The sequence below is a fragment of the Marmota monax genome, unplaced genomic scaffold (assembly GCF_021218885.2).
Source record: "Marmota monax isolate L192 unplaced genomic scaffold, Marmota_monax_Labrador192_F-V1.1 WCK01_AAM20220418_F8-fsc00089, whole genome shotgun sequence".
Classification (NCBI taxonomy): domain Eukaryota; kingdom Metazoa; phylum Chordata; class Mammalia; order Rodentia; family Sciuridae; genus Marmota; species Marmota monax.
This window is the reverse complement of record NW_026694744.1, coordinates 4562935-4577661: the sequence shown is the minus strand read 5'-3', so window position 1 is coordinate 4577661 and position 14727 is coordinate 4562935. Positions and strand designations below refer to the sequence as shown.

At 37.6% G+C, this 14727-nt stretch overlaps 1 long non-coding RNA gene across 1 annotated transcript in view; it reads right to left on the bottom strand.

Annotated features, from left to right (window-relative positions):
- LOC131423399 (uncharacterized) overlaps positions 1-14105 on the bottom strand; it is a 79382-nt gene extending 65277 nt beyond the window's left edge. Inside the window, exon 1 of the long non-coding RNA XR_009224888.1 lies at positions 13972-14105. This is a non-coding gene — a long non-coding RNA (uncharacterized LOC131423399). The remainder of the gene's footprint in view (positions 1-13971) is intronic.
- Between the last annotated feature and the right edge of the window lie 622 nt (positions 14106-14727).

The window sequence follows — 14727 nt, the reverse complement described above, 5'->3', positions numbered from 1 at the left end:
TATGGGAAGCAATTTAAGCCAAGAAATCCTGTCCAAGATATTGAACTGGTGAAGGGTGTGGCTCTTGCCCCATCCCCCAGTCTGTAGGATCTCATACAGATATGGAAGACTCCAAGACACTACTGGAACCAAGCCACAGCTTGGCTAGTTTAAGGTTAGAGCTTCCCCCCCTAATTGTCTCTATCTCCCTTGGATTCTAAAGAGCCTGATCTCTGGGATCCAGTGTTTAATAGGCTTTACCACTGATGTAGCCAAACATGGACTCTGGGATCATTGTTTCCTTATTGCTCTGAATGGAAAAGTAGTATGCTTCCATGAGGTTAACATGAGAAGTCCCCTAATGTGGTTATTAGAAAGAAATAGCTGGTACCCTGGCAATATAAAATATCTTCCCATTGTTCTTTTCCTATACCTAGCTCAGAGAGGAATGAAGGGCTGTGAGAGAGAAAGAGTACAGCTTTCATCTATACTAGGAAGTCAGGTATAACTGTACACTTGCCCCATGCAGCAATTAAATACTTGAAATGTGGCCAGTCCAAATTGAGATGTGCTGTCAGGGTAAAGTTCACACTGACTTTTTGAATCCTTTGTATGAGAAGGAAGAATGTAAAATATCCCCTTAATAATGGTTATAATGATTGCATGTTGAAATAACAACATTTTGGATATGCTGGATTAAATAAGACATATTATCATTAATTTTACTTGGGTTTTTTTTGCCTTTTTTATATGGGTCCTGGAAAAATTTAAATGGTGTACATGGCTCACATTTGTGGCCCACATCTATCTCTTGGGGACAAAGTTGGGTTAGAGGTCAGAATTCCACAAGTGCTCAAAAGAAGTCAGAACTAAGTAAATCTGTTCAAAGCAGGGATTCTGGCTGATTTGTGAGGTTAATTCTTTGGGCTTTGACACAGACACACAGGAAGCAATTTTGGGAGAGCCAAAAGAAAATTTCTGCCTCCTGATGGATTAAGATGTGGCAACAGGGAAGAGACCTAGATGGAACTGCCTTTCCACTCCTCTGGCTTCTCTCTTTTAGCTTCTTGTGCCTTTGAGTGTCACCTTATTCATTGGACACCCAAAGGAACCCCCTGTTCAGGCCACTGGCCACACTCATTTTGAAGGAATAAGTGAACCACAACATTGATTTGCCACCACTCCTGGGGCTTTCCCATATTTCCTTTCTCCTTCTTTGACTACTGTGTTCCCTACTTTCCGTAAATCTAATGAAGTCTAAGGTCATAAGCTCAGATGTCCCAAAATTCTCTGTGGCAATCATTAAATTTTGTTCATTTTTAATTTCATCTTAAAAATATAATTACATAAGCATATTTTGGGATTATCTGGTCAACCCTCTTACATAATGTTATTCAATTGCAAGTTTCATATTTGCATTTGTCTTTTTTTTCTTTCAGTACTGGGGTGGAACCCAGAGCCTTGTGCATACTAGGCAAGCACTCTGCCACTTAGTCAACCCCCCCACTCTCTTTTATTTTGAGATAGGGTCTCCTTAAGTTGAGGCTGGCATCTTCTGCCTCAGCCTCCCTGGTAGCTGGAATTACAGGCAAACACCACCATGCCCAGCTTGCATTTCTCTTAATGATTGCATTGATGCCAAGTGATTTGCTTATGTGATGTTTGGCAAGGCTTCTTAAAGTGTGGTTAGCACAAACTGCAGACATAATCTTGGGATCTACAAGTTCTCAAAATTCCACCCTCCCTCATTCATCCTCTCAGCCTTTGTGGTTCATCTGAGGCAGCTATTTGAGTCTACAAAATCTCTACAGAAATGTTTTAATGTCTAATTAATGTCTATCAATCTCATCTCATATAAAGATGCTCATTTTCTTGAGTGACAGACACTATGTAGTCAGTGAATTTTTCCCGTTTCACTTGCTATAAACTTTGAAAGATCATCATGGCCAGGTTTAGAGAATAGGTGGTGGGGGCTGGGAATTCATGTGTGAGAGAAAAGAAGAACCAGTTTGGGAGTAAGAAGACAGAATGAAAGAAATTGGTGATGCCCTGTCATGTTGATAACTGACTTGGAAAGTGCTGTGATGAGAGAGAGAGTCACACGGACAGCAAAGTGTTTCTAGTCTTAATTTTAAATCTAAGTAATAGGGATAAAAATATTAATACCTCTTCAACAAATGATATTAGATCCATTGGATGCACATATATTTTTAAAAACAAGAACTTTAATTCCTACTTCACACCACATGCAAAGAGTTAATTCAAGGTGCATCAGACCTAAATAGAAATTCTAAAAGTATAAAGTCTCTAAAATAAGTACAGAATATCTTTGTAATTTTAAGATGGGTAAAGATCTCTTAGGGCACAGAGAACTTCAACCATAGGTGGAAAAACTGATAAATTAGACTTCCTCAAAATTAAAGACTTCTGCTATTCAAAGAACACTATTAAGAGTGTAAAAAGAGAAGCCATATGCTGAAAATATATGCACAAATAAAATCAAAGAAGGATAAAGCATTCCTATAATTCAGTAACAAAAAGTGAAATGACTTGATAAAAAAATCAGGGAGCAAATTTTAACATTCATAAAAGAACATTGGCCAGTAAACACTTTTGAAAAGTGCTCAGTAGCTTACCTATCAGGGAAAATGCAAATTAAAACCACAATGAGATGGCACCTCTACATACCCACTAAGCTGGTTAGAATTAAAGAGTCAGATGGTATCAACTATTAGCAAGGATGTAGAATAACTGGAACTCTCATGTTGCTGGAAAGAGTTTACAAGTGTGCAACCCCTTTGTAGAATCTTGTCATTTTCTTAAAAAGTTAAACATACATTCACACTATGATTCACTAATCCCACCCATAGGTATTTACCCAAGATAAATGAGAACATATGAACACAAAAAGTCTTGTAGAATGTTTGTGGGAGCTTTATTTATAATAGACAAAAACTAGAAACAGCTCTCAAGTATTTATCAAAAGAGTGGATAAACACACTATGATATATTTTCTGGGATATTTTGACAATAGATTGCTATTCAGAAAATTTTTAAAAAGGAACAAAGTAATGATATACACAACAATGTGGACAAATTCAGAAATATTCTCACCAAAAGAAGATAAGCACAAAAGAATTCATACTCCATGATTCCATTTATGTGAAGTTCAAAAATAGACTAAGTTAATTTGTATAAATGTTATACCTCAGTAAAATGAGGCATTGATGTGAGGGAGGACATTAAGCTGGAGCAGTAGGGATGGGGGATGGGGATCTCCTCATGTTGTAATGAAAAATAAATCTTTACTTTTGGTTTTATAGAATCATTTTCTTGTCACATTTTCTGAATATATCATGTGTGTCATGGCAAATAAAGTATTTCCAAGAACCAAATTAAAGGCTTGTGTGCAGTTCAGAAACAGCCAACTGAAGACTTTGAAAGGCAGGGTAAGGGTTATGCTTGGGGCAGAGTTCCAAAATTAAATTATTAAACTATGCATTCTTAATTTTCTCTATAAAAATAACACTCAAAGAAGATGTATAGTTGAAACATTTGCATATTAAAAATTCCAAAATGCTTCTTGAAATATTGACAATTTTGTACTGATACATAATATTCTAAATAATGAAACCATTTCTGTAGAAGTCAGGAACACAAAGTGACATGTTACAGGGCTGAAGCCTTCCAGGAAACTGAGGCAGCATGAGCAATTCCCCTTCAAATCCTGATTCTTGTGATCAAGTCAGAAAGATTTCAGATATGTCATTCTAATAGGTATGAATTTATTAGAAGGGATGGGAAAGGTAAAAGCAGACACTCTCAAGGGAGAGAGTGGTTGCTCTCAAGAGGAGAGGGACAATGTGCCTCTCCTATACTCCAGTTTTATTGAGTCCCAGGAAAGTTTCCAGAGAGTCCCATCCTTCCACCTCTTGACTTTTTTTTTTTTTTTTGACTGGCAGCAAGATGACATCAGACTTTCAAGTCTCTACTGCCATGACAACTCTAGGTCACTTTGGTCCATGCTCCCTGGTTCTAACTGGAACCTGTTTTCACAGGTTTTAAGGCAAATATCCTTATCCCCCTGAATTATGGGATCTGGTCTGTGTAAAGGTGATAAAAGTCCCCCTCACCTTCAGAGTAACTTGGATTCTTATCATCTGCATTTCAGGTCTGCATTTTTCATGCAGATACCAGGTAGTTTGCTGAGGAATGTACCATATCTTGTTGACTTAAGCCGGTCAGGGCTGAAGATAAATTGCTTTTTAAAAGAGAAAGAATGTTAGGGTCAGCACAGTGAGTCCATTTTATAGAATTATTTCCTTAACCTCATGTTCCCACTACTCATGATTATCTGTGCCCTATCAACAATAACAACTTTTTAGCTCATACTCTCTTGCTTCCAAAGACCATGTTTTACTAAGCTTTCTTTCACCACTGTGACCAAAAGACCAGATAAGAATAATTTTAGAGGAGGAAAAGTTTGTTTGACTCATGGTTTCAGAGGTCTCAGTCCATAGACAGCTGACTCCTGGCTCTGGACCTGAAGTCAGGCAGGACATAATGGCAGAAAAACATGGTGAAGGAAAGCAGCTCAGGACATGGCAATTAGGAGAGAGAGAGAGAGAGAGAGAGAGAGAGAGAGAGAGAGAGAGAGAGAGAGAGAGAGAGAGAGAGCGCTGCTTACCAGGAACAAAATATAAATCCCAAGGGCATGCCCCCAGTGACTGACCTCCTCCAGATACTCCCTACCCGCCTACACTTACTGTGCAGTTCATCCATATCAGTAGATTAATGCACTGATTAGGTTAAGGCTCTCATAACCCAATTATTTCATCTTCAAACTTTCTTACATTACTTTACACATGAGCTTTTGGGGAACACCTCATATATAAACTATAACAGATCAAACCATACAAGTAAAGTCATCTCATGGATTTGATTCCATGTTTGACAAGGTGGTGAGGTCAATGCCAAATTTCAATGAACCATCTTTCTTTCACCATTGTTTTCCATTTTCATTATTGAATATTCAGATATTCAAGGGCACAATTTAGAGTTGGATTATAGTGAGAGTTGGTAAATGTTTTCTGTAAAGGGCCAGACAGTAAATATTTTAGGCTTCATGGGTCACAGGGTCTCTGTCACAACTACTAAACTCTGTCACTATAGCACAAAATCAACTATGGAAAATATAAAGTGCCAATAAAATGTGTGTTCCAATAAAACTCTATTTATGGATTCTGAATGAATTTCATATAATTTTTAGATAACGTAATATTATTCTATAAAAAATTAAACCATTTAATAATGTTAAAGCCATTCTTAGTTTGAGAGAGAGGCATAAATAAGTAACAGGCTGGATTTGATATAAGGATTATAGTTTGCCAATTCTTAGATGACAGTACTGGTACGTTCTAGCTATGTGACTTTTACTAACTCGTTTAATTTTCCTGAGATTTGATTTCTTTATTCAATTTACATGGTCAGGTACTCCTTAGAGAGTGGCTGAGCATTAAATGCACAAAATATGAAGACGTTCTATTTATTCTGAAAAGCACATTAAATTAAATAACTATTTTTAAATATGATTATTAAATACCATAGTTCTGATATTTAAGACACTGGATATTGTTATACAAGTGATCAGCCATATTACCATCAACATATCATCTAAGAAACACAATTACAAAAACTGGCAATGGAGAGCCTAATGCAAAATCACCCTAAATAAAATACAATTTCATTTTTAACCAAAGAAAGCTTGTTTCCTTTCTCTTAGGTGGATGGAATGATAAATCAGAGCCATTTGGGAGTGAGGCAAAAGTAAAGGATAGGTAAAAAGTGAGTTCAATTTCTGTTTTGAGATCTCTTGCTCATCTATTTCAACTACATTTTCCCCAGATATTTCAGGAGAGAAGGGCCATCTGTTCTGGATGATTCAGACCTTTACCTGCCTCCAGGCCAGATGAGATGATCTCTTAATGCCTATCTCCTGTCACTGGTAGATGCAAGCAGTTACTAACTAAAATAAAACTTAAATTGCTTACCACTGATGAGATCACTGCAAATATTGCCACTCCTCATATGATTTCTGTTTGGGGACTATCCAAACAGAAGAGTAAAGTCTTGTTCAAAATCTTTCACATCTTAAGTTTTAAAGAGCTAGTTTTGCAAGTCATTAGAATTCATATAAGATGGAAACTTACCAGCCTCCTTCTTTGCCTTCTGTTCTCTTAGTCCTCCCATGATATGATGCCAATACAATCCAATTAGGAGAAAAATGAAGTCAACCTAGAGGCTCTAGTGCTTACCCGGGAGTACTGAGGGCCTGAACATTGTGATTTAATAATATTATCTTTGAAGGATTGCTTTTAGTGATGTAATAAATTCATACTGAATGAATAAGTAATTTTAGAATAATGTAGGTCCACATTTGGTACCATCATAGACCCTTTTCCCTGACTCCTTTGTGTCCCCTTGTCTTTGGCTGTAGAAGCCATTTAAACTAGAATCACTAGAGCAGTTTTGCAATTTGAAACGAGTCTTCTCGTCTATTAATATTTATTGCTTTTAACAAGACTTGATTGTATTGTTTTACAATTAGAAGGTGGATTCAAGCTTTTAAAATGACATAAATTCACTCTAGGCTTAAAGTTAGTATTTTTTATACATTGATTGCAAAATAACAATTTTGGTAATGCACATTTCTACTTCAGCTAATGCCACTCAACAATATAATTAATCCAAGTGGTAACCCATTAGTGCAGGCCTGCAAGATCCATGGTAAACACTTCAAGAACATATATTCCAGATTAAAGTAAATAAAGGGGTGAACAGTTTCACACCTGTGGCTGACAAAAGTCTAACCTTTAACAATATAACATTATATTGTTTATTGCAGTACCTCCCAACAGTGCCTTCAGATTTCCCAGGCAATCCCCTGAGCTGAGCATGGGTGCACTAAAATGCTCAAAGTATTAAAATCTATTCAAATTCAACTTAATTAAAAATATATGGAAAATGGTATAGATTTGACCTCACTAGTTTGGGATTATCTTTCACAGAAGGTTGAACCTATCCGTCACAGCTGCAGAGAACTTCCATTCATGAGGGGACAACATTTCTTGATACCTAGTTACCCAGCTTGTATTGGGAGCCAGACTCTGCTGGGTGCTTTACATTTATTATCTATCATTTGCTCCTCACGAAAAAAAAAATGCTGAAAAAATGGAGGCTCATGTGCTGGTGTTTGTTAAAAACACAGAGCACATGGGCTCTATATTTTTTTAACTCCTCAAAAGGAAGGAGAAAAGAGAAGAAGGAAAGAGGAAGGAAAAGAATGAAAAAGAAGGAAAGTTCAGAGATCAGTAGCTTCCCCCAAGGTTACACAGCTAGAAAGTGGCCAAGTCACATCTGTCCTTGGAAACCTGAACATTTCCTACCAGCCTGCTACTTTCCACACTTTCTGTCTCTCCAGGAAATAAGGAAATGGATGAGGTGCACTCTTAGACACCAATTTTCTCTCCTTTCTAAACCAGAGTGGTGAATCTAAATATTAAGGATCAGATCTCAAACATCCTAATATCAAAGGAGCCAGTTTACATTCTAGACAATAAAAAATATTGAGGCTGTCAAATATCCAGTGAACATGTTTCACAAATGAACTTATGTTTACCTAAGAGAAGCTATGGTATGGCAACAAGATCTTCAAATTTGAGCAAAACATCTAGTTTTGAATTTTATTTGTATGACTTTGAGAAAATCTCATGTTCATGTCTCAATGTCCTTATCTATAAAATGAGTTTAGTGGCATGGGGGAGCAGCTCAGGTGGTAGAGCACTTGCCTAGCATGTACAAGACCTTGGATTCAATATCCACTACCAAAGAATAAATACATAAAATGAGGTTGATACCACATTATCAGCTATCAGGGAAAAATGGACATCAAAACCATAATCAGATACTCCTTCACCCCTACAAGGATGGCTAAAATCAAACAGACAATAGCAAGCATTAATATAGATGTTACTGCTAGTGGTAAGAATGTATAATGGTGCAGACATTACAGAAAAAGAATTTTATAGTTACTCAAAAAGTTAAACAGAGGAATAAAATAACCAAGAAATTCCATTCCTCCTAGATGTAACCCAAGAGAATTGAAATCATATGTTTTACAAAAACTTGTATGTAAGTGCTTGTAGTATCAATGATAATCAAAATGTCCATCAATGGATAAAAGGTTAAACAAAATGTGGTCCATCCATACAAGGGAATGTTATCCACCCATAAAAAGGGAGGAAGTACTGGTACATGTATAACATGCATGAACCTTGACAACATAGAGGCAAGGAAAAGAAGACAGCTATACAAGTTCATATATTGTTTGCCACGGGATAGAGGAAGAAGTTTAGGGGGAAAATGGGGAGTGACTGCTAATAGGCACTCAGCTTCTTTTGGGGCTGATGAATGTGTTCTAATTTGTGATAATAGCTGTACAATTCCATGAATATAATGAAGTACATTAAATTGTACATTTTTAGTGAGTAAAGTGTCTAGTAGGTGGAGTAAATCTTAATGAAGCTGTTAATAACAAATAAATGGATTGGGAGTAAGAGTTGGAGTAAGCAGAAGGGCTTCACTTCTACAGGAAGTCATTTGGACCCTACTGCTGTCTATGGGAAGCCATCAACATTTTCAAGCAGTGGGATCACACAATTAGATTTTTCCTTCAGAAAAATTACTGTCTTAGCAATGTAGAAGTGTGGGGAAATATGAAAAGCTGAAACAGAGACAGCAATGAGAATCTGCGATATTTATGGAAGAGATTTTCTGAAGATGTTAGCTATGTTTTGTTCTTATAGTATTTTTTTCCTCCAATTCAAGAAGGTAAACTCTCATCACTTCATTAGTCCAGAGGGGTGTATATTGAGGGCCAAAAGTAGGTTTTGTTTGGAGACAGCTCTCTAAATAGCTTTACTGCTTTACCAACACTTGTTATTATCTGTCTCTTTGATTATAGCCATTCAAGTGGGTGTAAGGTGGTATGTCCCTGTGGTTTTAATTTGTAGTTCCCTACTGACCAATGATGCTGAGCATCTTTTCACATGCTTATTGGCCATTTTCTATCTTCACACTCCATCTTGCTAAAGTGGCAGTTTTGCAATTACAGTAATTCTTTGATCTCTCAAAGTGGATATATATAAGCCTAGACAGCCAATTTTTGTCCCCAAGAAGCATTACCAGATAAAATATAAACATTCAGTTCAATTTGAATCTCAAATAAATAGTAAATCATTTTTAGTGTACATGTGTCCCAAATAATGCATGGGGCATACATATGTTTAAAAAAATGTTATTTTTTACTGGCATCTAGTGAGTAGAAGCAAGGGATGCTGCTAAACATCCCACAGAGAAAAGGAAAATTCCTCACAACAAAAATGATTATGCCCAAAATGTGAGTACTAGTGCCCACATTGGAAAGCCTGCCTTCGTCACTTAATGAGAACAAACTCCAGGAGACGAAAAGACCACGCAAGGTAGGAAACTGATGGCCTCAGAGAAGGGAGGCCTCTCCAAAACAGAACCAACAGAGAGGTCTGAGGTGGGTGAGAGGTTTCAGAGATGACTACGGCCAGCCTGCTTTGGGTGCTCTGATAAAAAGTCAAATTGATAGGACTTCTTTGAGGGTCCCTCTTGGCTATCAGAGAATTCATCAGGAAACACAGACTGCAAACAGCATCATCTTCTTCATCTGGCGGCAGCTGCTGTAAACCTTTATTGGAGCTGGAAAAAAACCCAGCCCACAGCAGTGGGTGCCATTGGCACAGCCCCCACTCCCAGCCCACAGGGGTAAGGAATTCTCCATGCAGCCCCACTCATGTGACATGAGTATGTTTGGTTTGAATAGCAGACAAGCTGAATGAAAGATTGCTTCTCCTTCCCAGTCAGAACTGCCAACTCTGTGCATTATGCCATTGTCTCTCAATTTTCTCCTCTTAACCAAAACATTCAGGACAGTGGGTGCCAAGCTACCATTTATCAAATTCTTTTGTGTGTGGATCATTCCAAGTAATGCCATGAACATCAGCTTCTAGTCCCTCAAAAATCAGAGATGAGAAGTTAGTGGACTTGATTGACCTCAAACCAAAGCACCAGATTTCTAGAATATTCCTTCTTAAAAACTTCCATGGCATGTGCTATATTTGCAATTATTTATGCTGCATCCCCATGGTAAACTGGTTGATGTGAGAAATTCTGTGTGCAGGGAAATGAGCAATTCAATAATTCAGAGGGCTCCTCCTCAACCATAGAAAGTTGCCGCAAGCAGTTCTGTCAGAAATAATTTAATTGCTCAGAGCCATCTTCAAACTCCAAAGATGTCAGGCAATTATTTCCTTCCAGTGACAAAAAGAAACACAAGGCTCATTTATCTGAAAATACTCAGTACTGCTTGTGCTATATAAATTCTTTGGAGTGATTTGGGGACTTTTATTGTACCAGTGTTTGTGGGCATGTTTCATTAGAATATTTAGCTTTTGTTTCCCAAATTTGTCCCTGAAAGCTAAGACAGCCAGAACAATAAGTGTGTTTTTAAAAAAATGATTATCAAATTAAATCACTGTTGATGTATCTATGAATAATTGGTGTGCACATGTAACTTTTTAAAAAGAAAATAATTCATAATTTTTCCTTTTTAAGTCTGCTTTTTCCCCCTTCAACTACACACATTTTATTCCTGGCTGCCTTAGCAATCCCATGTTTCTGTGGTATATTTGGAGGGATCAAGAGGAAAAAGTTCAAAATAAATCATCTTTGTGCTATGTCAAAAGGAAGTAGAGTTCTGCTCCACAGAACAGTTCCATACAACAAGCAGGTCATTTTTTTTTTTCCCCTAGAGAATAGAACCTTCGATGGGGCATGAAAGACATTAAATAAATCAACTGTCTCTTCTCACTGGCTTTCTCTGTGGGATAGTCACAACTACTAGGTGAAAAGGTGGTGCTGGTACCAAATCAAGCTGTACAGAAACTGCATTACAGAGGCCATATGTGCAATTGCTTCACTTGGCAATAACTTTCTACTCATGCAAACCCTTCATTCTCTATGCATGTTTTAAGACTCACCCAAACCAGCACTAACTCCTTGTTTTTCCTGATGGTACCTTCCTTTTATTGCAATGTGATGGAAATTTCCAGACACCTGGGAGACAGGATTTTGTTGTCCTTTTATCCCCCATCACATGAAGTGTCACTAATATAAAGATGTTACCCATATGGCTCTTGCCTTTGCCTGAAGGTGGGATCTTCTCTTCCTGAATGGTCCTGGGACCCTGGAGTGGATGACCCCCTTTACACAAGGGCTGACAACAGAGTCTGCCTACTTCCTTAAATAAGCCTATGGCCCCAACCAGGCACATAGTCCCAAAGGCTAGGGGTGGCACACTGCTGTTATTACTCCTGGGGTCCATGGGTAGACAGATTATTTTGGTCAGCTCATAAACCACTACATTTTATAATAAAAGAAAGGGAAAGAAAAGAATGATTCTGTGCTTTAAAAACCTTTGGGAGAAGGCTCACCCCCACCTCCAGACCCCATGTACTCCCAAGATCTGCTATCTGCCAGCAAACAGGATGAATTAAAACTGGAATAATGACAACAGTGTGGAAGAAGGCAATTTGAAAGATCAATTCCACTGAGACAGGCTCAAAAGTGACTCCCTGGGGCTACATTGTTTGGCCTACAGGATGGGCCCTACAGTTCTTACTAAAAATGGCTGCCCTGCAGCTCCTGTTCCACCCTGTATGTCTTTGTACAGAAGGTAGCTTACTCATCACAACAGACAGTGATCAGACAAGAATTGTGTGTGCATTTAAAAAAGGCCAGACTTCAAACACAGCTTCAACTACCCATTATTTTTAGAACATGATTAGGAATTGTCTTCAACTGCCTAATTTCCTGTTTCCTTCTAATCAGCCTTTTAAAAGACAGTACTGTATTCTTAAAACAGAATGTTAGAAGCACACAGGATTCCAGGAGAGACAGCACAATCATTGTTAGGAGAGCTTCAAAGATGGCTATAAAGGGCAGAGGATGGCCTCTGGGCCTGTTTTGACAGGTGCCAGGGTCAGAAGTCAATTAAGACAAAGTTCACTAGTTGGAGAACTTTCTGTTGTGTTGGAGAGCTATCACACAATGTCTGAAAACTTAACACGCCTTGGAGTAAATGTGCTGTGTATATGGGATTGTGGAAATGAAAGGTACAAAGTCTTTGCCTATAATGAACATACTTGTCCAGTTTTTCACATTACATAACATATGCAAGCCAGAATTGAATTCACACCCAGTAGGGAGTCAATCTGAAGCTGTGTGGACTCTAACTAGAAAAGATACTATGATTCAAAAGTAATACTCTGGTGGAAAAGGCAGGTTTAAAAGAAATAAGCACATATAATAACAATACACATAAGCATGAATATCATTATTTAAGGTTGGCAAAGTTCTTGGGATTTAACATGAAAAATCTCTCTTCTTGAAGAAGAAATTAGGAAATTTTGGTACTCCTTTACCTTGTAAGATATAACCTGATAGTCTAAGAAGATAACTCAGTAATCTTGGAAGCTACTGGAGATAGTAGGTCACAAAGAGAATTTCAAAATGGATACCTTCCCTTTTAAATGTTTCCCAATAGGAGTTTCTAGATTTGCTTTTACTTCTAAAGGTCAGATATGACACATGCATTTCCATTTTGCTTAGAATGTAAACTTCCAACATGCAAGAATGGTCCTACCTTCTCTTGCTTACTGTAACTCTTCCTTACACAAGGATTTTTCTCAGTATTTAGATAATAGTCAAAAATGACCAAGAAAAAGTCTATACATTTCAAGAAAATCCATTTTAAAAACTTACTCTTCTTCACTTACCTTATTTTTTTTTTCTTTCTGTATCCTCGGGTCCTAAAATCCCATACAGTGGAATGGAGTCTAAAAGTGTACGCAACTCAGTGGAAGGCCCTAAGAAGCTAAGGAAACATGAGTACTGTGTCTACAAGTGAGGAGAAAATGTCATAAGACTCAGGCCATCAAAACCAGCTGAGAACATTTCTTATGAAATCCGAAATGATTAAACTCATAGACGCAGAGATTAGAATGTGGTTGAGGGGGAGGAGGCAGGATGAAGAAATGTTGATCAAAGGGCATAAAGTTTCAGTTATGCAAGATGAACAGGTCCTGGAGGTCTACTGTACAATCTGGTGACTACACTTAACAATACTATACTGTATAGCTGAAATTTGCTAAGAGGGCATTTCTCAAGTGTAACTACCACAGAAAGAATGAATGGAAGAAAAGAAGGAAGGAAGCAAAGAAAGAAGGGGGAAGGTGAAGGAAAATAGTACCTATGTGAAGTGATAGATATGTAAATTAGCTTGATTGTGGTGATCATTTCACAATGAATATATGTACCAAAGCATCAAGTTGTACATTATAAGTACATATGCAATTCCTATTTATCAATTAACTTCAGTAAAATCACCAAAAAAAAAAAAAAAAAACAATCAACTGAGAAAATGTTTTAACCATTTACCTCAAAGCCAGCTCTGCCTTGAGTACATCAGAAACTCTGGTTAGACTCTGCCTAACCCACTCCAGGGCTTAACCAGCCTCCATTTTCTCTTATACACACTAGCAGGGTACACTAATTGGCTCTCTGTCTCCCTTGGCATTATTCTCTCACCAATTGGGATCACCTCAAATCAGTTGTATTTGTTCCCACAGCTGTTAATGTGTGCTTGTGATTATAACTATCTTTTTATTAAAAGTGGTATATGCAATGGTGTAGTCATTTGAGGACAGGTGATCCAAGGAGCATGAAACACACATCACATAGAGGAGTTTGAAACAGAGGCAAATGCATTGCAGCCCAGATCAAAGGTCCAGAAGAGACGCTGGTGTCAACACTCATTCACCCTTGCTGTGGTCCTCATTCACTCACCTGTAGTCTTCACTCATTCACCCTGCATCTCAAGGATAGGTGAAGATGGTGCAGCAGGGCATCTCTTGAGTCCTCTGTGGCTTTACCACTCTTCCTGACATCTCTGAAAACCACCAGGAAGGAGCTCTGTCATATATCCTGGAACCAGAAGTTGAGAATCAGATTCAGGGCCCAAAATTTCTAAAATTGCATGCAGTCATATGATCGACTGTAACTTGCAAAAGAGAGAGAGAGAGAGAGAGAGAGAGAGAGAGAGAGAAGTCTCTTTTCTTTGGCTTAGAAATTAGAGAACATTTGTGTTTATAAAAATGACTCAAGCTAATTAATTCATAGCTATCACTTGGAAACACTAGAAGGGGAAAGGTCTGTGTTTTTGTATTAAAAAAATTAAAACACAGTGAAATATTTAAGGTGCCAATTCAAAGCCCCATCCAATCAATATTAGTGAATATTTCAGCAGGATTGCATGATGCATCTTAAAGAAATCGACATTAGGAGATTTTTTTCCATATTCAGTATTGAATATAAAAATAGTATGCTGAAGCAATAAATAGTAGAAAGTCATTCTGGGTTTAATTTTATTTCACATTTTCGCAAAATTGATAAAGTGTGATGTGACAATCCAATGCTATTTATTGTGGAAAAAGAAAAATCAACCTTGGTAGAAAGACTTGTGGGTATTTAAAAATAATCATTAAAATATGAACGTGTCATAGACATTGTACTTGGATTTTAAATGCTCCAAGGTTAGCTGGT